Below are 4,872 nucleotides of genomic sequence, written 5' to 3' on the forward strand. Positions count from 1 at the left end.
AAATCATCACAAGAGGTTATGAACAAATGAACGAAATGAAGCAGATTCAGAGACATCCCTTTCCCTGTCTGTTGAAGTAGGAAATTTTATGCTAACAACTAATGCGTTACTCAACCAAGAAATAGAAGATTTAAAAAAGAAAAATGTTAAACTGACATCCCACAATTTTAACCTGGAGAAAAAACTCAGAACATATAACAACATCTGAAGATGAACTAAAAGCTTGTGAAGAAGTTTTAAAATCGTTAGTAAAAAAATCTTGAACAGGAATTCAATTTTATTAAGGAAAATTAACAGTGAAATCAGCCATTTCCAACAGCTGAATGGAATGATTTACATGGTAGAAAAATGGAGCCGAGAGTTAAACACAACATTAAGAGTTATATCAAACTGCATCCTCCAAACTCTCACTATTGAGAATGACACTTCTGCTCTCACTGAAGGTCTGTATTACAGGTTTTGGTACCACATGAACAACAGAGCACTTTTATATGTTTAGTTTTAGTCCATTTTGACTGACCACTTTGCTATATTTGTTGTTATTTTCTTAAATATCTAATAGTAATAGAAGTATACAAATTTAGATGAAATTTGTCAAAGAAGGCTAAATAATGTCAAACTGTTATGCACCCATTTTAGTTTTTGTTACAGTTCATTCATCAACACTATCATAATGAATCACTAGGATTATTGCTCACTTAAATCAGAAAGAATCAGTAATATAGTTTATTTTGCTATATTTAAAACCATACCATGATTACAAAATAATGACTGAAAGTAATATAATTGCATGATAATCTTTTTTGTTAAGATCATATTTTACTATTGTTTTTGTTTCAAATGTAAAAATTAAATTTGAAGAAATTATTACTGATGTATTACCAGCGGCTATATTTCATGTTAATACTACTTTATACATGTTTTATTAGTAAATTTGTGATATGAAAAATATCTGTAAAATTATGTAATCAGTATGCCTGGGAAATATACACCATTGTGTGGTATCATGATTATTTTAGTCCATTTTAGGCTATAGCTATGAGTACTTTCTTAATAGTACATTTTATTTTTTGGGAGCCGGAGCCGCTAGCGACGCTTATGGTCTTTGAAAGCTCTCTGCTCATGGGAGTTCATAATGTCTGAGGCTATACCATCTAAATGTTAAAGAATCTTGCAAATTTCTAGCTAATGGTAGCTTATCGCCTCAAGAGGATTTTGGCCTCTGAAGTTTCTCTGTCTTTGAGAACTCTCATTTTTTTTTAAGTCCTCTTAGAGATGTCAGTTTCCAGTAACCGACTATACTATGGGAACTCTTGACATCCAGAAGGATTGAGCCTTGTGAACTACTCAGACTTTAGATCTCTCTCCCTCCACGAGAGGGCTGTTTTCTTCTTTGAAAACTTCTCACCTGTAGAAACTTTTGACTTAAAAATTTCCACTCCTCCTGTGTCCTTAGTGACTATGCCCATGAGAGATCCTAGCATGTCTCATTGTCTATTAATGGATTTCAGATTGACTATTAATGATTATGTTGTGGGTAGGGCAACCGGTCTGACAGTTGTGTGACTCGTGCACGCTCTACTGCCAGCCCATCCAACCATGGTTTCTTCACTCGTCTCAGATTACGTCGTAGTCACTCAGCTGAGTCTAGGAGTAATAAAAGTAGTAAAATGTAAGTTGTTTCCCATCTATTCATTTGCTATTATAATTTATTTATTTACAAAAATTGTCCAATCAAGTTGGTTATGTAAATTCGAGTCCATTGACATACATGAAGAAACTAAAAGAATTTAACAAATTTCAACCATCAATCACTAATCATACTATCAATGGGTATCTGGTTGTAGGTTTTTAACTGTAAAGTGCTACAGCACTATCTATTATATAATTACATGAATCAAATAACTGAAGTGTGTCTATAATTATTATGGCTGCTAACATTTCAGAAAATAGTATAGTAAAAGTTTAGAAGTTTCCAAACATTTTTAGTAAGACACTTTTGATCATCACTGTCCTGCATGGCTGCATTTAATCTTAAGGATGATTTTGAATAAGCACATTATTTATGTTACAGACTACAGTTTCTACGTAGCACGAAAAGTGAAGACAACACACCTAGTACATCATCTGGTGGGCGTCTCATGCGACTATTTTAGTAGGGATTCTACAGATGATATACCTACATCTATTCCTGCACCACTATTACCACTAGTGCCACCTAAACAGCATGTAAGCTATCAATCCACAGTGCCTTTTTAGTAGACATTTTACAAGTAGGTAATCAATCCAGATTCTGTATATTTAGTAGGGATCGTACCAGAAACACCTATTCCAACATGAGTAATATCACTAGTATCTCTTTAAAAGCATGCAAGTAATTAATGTAGTAATACATTTTTTATTTTTGACACCGGAGGAAAAGGATGCATTTTAATTCACGAAACATTGTGGAAAAGTTTTATAATCTATAATGATGGAGAAATTTCAAAATTCTGTTGCCACTATTAAGACTTAAAGAGCATGTAAGTAATCAATTGGCCTAATGACTGTATAGTTGAGATTCTAGATGATATACTGACATTTTCCAGTAGCATTATTAAGATTTTTCTCTCTCTCCCAATCATCAAGACTCAAGATTCAAGATGTTGGTTTATCTCTGTAATCAAGTTTACTATGGAGGGTGACTATCAGAAAAGGAGAGACTACCCTTGGTGCTATATGTTTTCACAGGCCTAAACGTTAGGAAGTACCATACCCTGCTCAGTTTGGCCAGAACTGTCTTTCAAGGTGACATGACAGGTATAGTGTGCGCTATCTCTCCTCATGGTGGATGCAGTGTAGACCTTTGACAGAGATGGCCCTTAATTCCAACCTTTAAACCCATACTGAATATCCTGATACTCCATAAGCAGCACGAAGATTCTTTTAGACCTAAGTCCAAAAAAGAGGTTTTCTCACCTTCTTTTCCTGTGAAACATGATGCATAACGCCTATTTAGTTATAATTCCAGACAACTAAATAAAGTCACTCAGCACCACTATAGAATTTCTGAAATTTGCCATTGTTATATATTATAAAAACATATGATTTTTGTTACATATAATGATGACAAATGTCTGAAATACTATTATTCTCTACTAAATCTTCAATTGTCAACAACAAACATTAAAATAAAGAACTACTATTAAAAACCTACACAGTATATAAGTAATAACTTTATGTAATGTAATTATTTAATCATCTAAAAATCATTGATTATAAACAATAAAAGCACACACATGGGACAAGATCACGGATGCATCTGATTGAGGATTGAGTTTTTGAAAATCTAAATAGACTTAAATATATATATGTAAATATTTAGATCCAATGTATACATGATAACAAATACTGATTACTATATTTTAAATCACTATATTCAATATGGCATATATGTTTATAATTATATTGATGACACTGAATAAGTTTGCAATCACATTTGTATCAAGTAGGACAAGTATGGACAGGCTAGGTTGCCTTAGTGGTTTCTACATGCATTTATGTTTGTGATAATGCCTATTCGTTATTAAGTAGTGTTGAGGTGATTTTTATAGTACACAAAGCTTTAGTGGCATTATAAGCTATTGAAAAAGAGTAAAAATACACATTAACAATGTGTTTGAAATAAATATATTATCAGCTAATCGCCATGTAAATAACTTATACAATTTTTCACAGGACAAAACTCTAGAGAGGCGGTTTTGGAAACAGTTAAGAAGAAGAAGAACAACACATACAGACAGTGTCTCACCAAAGTCATCTTCAATCCCAGCCTCATAGCAAAAATAGAATTTATTCAACCACAATGTGTTTCAATTAGTTAGAATTAAATCATTTGAAACTAAGTCAATCTGATATTTTTAATATATGATTACAGTTTTACTTTACTTTTCCTGAAGATGTAAAATGATCAGATAAAGTAAAACCAGGTTTGTAGGTAAAATACCTTTAGTGCTAACTCAACCATATTATTCTCATGCTATACTATAGCATTATTATGGTAACTACTGGTGGAAGGAGTAAATTGCATTGCAAGCCAACAAATATATTTTTCTCTTAATATCCAAAAAAGGAAAGTAGCATTTGGTGGTTTTTGATGGACTAAGACATTTTAAATATAAAACCAAACATGTGCCATCAGTTTCAAAAGCACAACATGGAAATACCACATTTTACACCAACCATCAATGGCATGGACCGTGATTGATATTTAAAATTAGAGAGTGAATTGTGCACAATATTGTCCTTTATTGAACAAGTAATAAGTAATATTTTATATCAAACACAACATTTATTAAATATTTGTACTAGATTTTACATTAGTGTATGAAATACACTCCAGTGTTAAAACTTTCTTTGTACAAGTAAACAACTAAAGTTTGTTATTTTTATAGTGATTAGGTGGGTGTTCAATGAATTTGTATATGTCTTGTGGGGAAGAAAGATAAAACACAGATAAAAAGGAAGAGGCCTGTAAGTCATATGTTATTTGATTATCTTTGTTAGCTTCATATAAGATGAGGCCATTTCTGTCCCTCCTAACAAAGTCAACGTGGGTTTAATCTTCTTCCAGGTCTAGTCCGAACAAGGTCAGAATGATGTCCCACAAAAATGTTTTATATTAAGCCTTCAAGAACTGAATTATGATTACTATGCATGCATAATTGAAAGTGGTAGGGGTTAACACGTTTTTACATAATTTTATGATATAGTAAAGCAACAAATAACCTACAATTGCAACCGTGATTGCTCTGGATGAAATTATTTCAGAAGTTTATACCTGTCATATGTTTGTTACTCTTAGGTATATTCCCACAACCTATATCCCGTTCA

The 4,872-nt window shown here is 32.3% G+C and overlaps 1 long non-coding RNA gene across 1 annotated transcript; it reads left to right on the forward strand.

Moving 5' to 3' along the window:
• Window positions 1–2,151: 2,151 nt before the first annotated feature.
• LOC124375021 lies at window positions 2,152–3,889 on the forward strand. The gene is made up of 2 exons (XR_006923638.1): window positions 2,152–2,229; window positions 3,718–3,889. It is a non-coding gene; the product is annotated as an uncharacterized LOC124375021 (long non-coding RNA).
• Window positions 3,890–4,872: the final 983 nt, after the last annotated feature.

This window comes from Homalodisca vitripennis, unplaced genomic scaffold, assembly GCF_021130785.1.
Source record: "Homalodisca vitripennis isolate AUS2020 unplaced genomic scaffold, UT_GWSS_2.1 ScUCBcl_12521;HRSCAF=22278, whole genome shotgun sequence".
NCBI lineage: Eukaryota > Metazoa > Arthropoda > Insecta > Hemiptera > Cicadellidae > Homalodisca > Homalodisca vitripennis.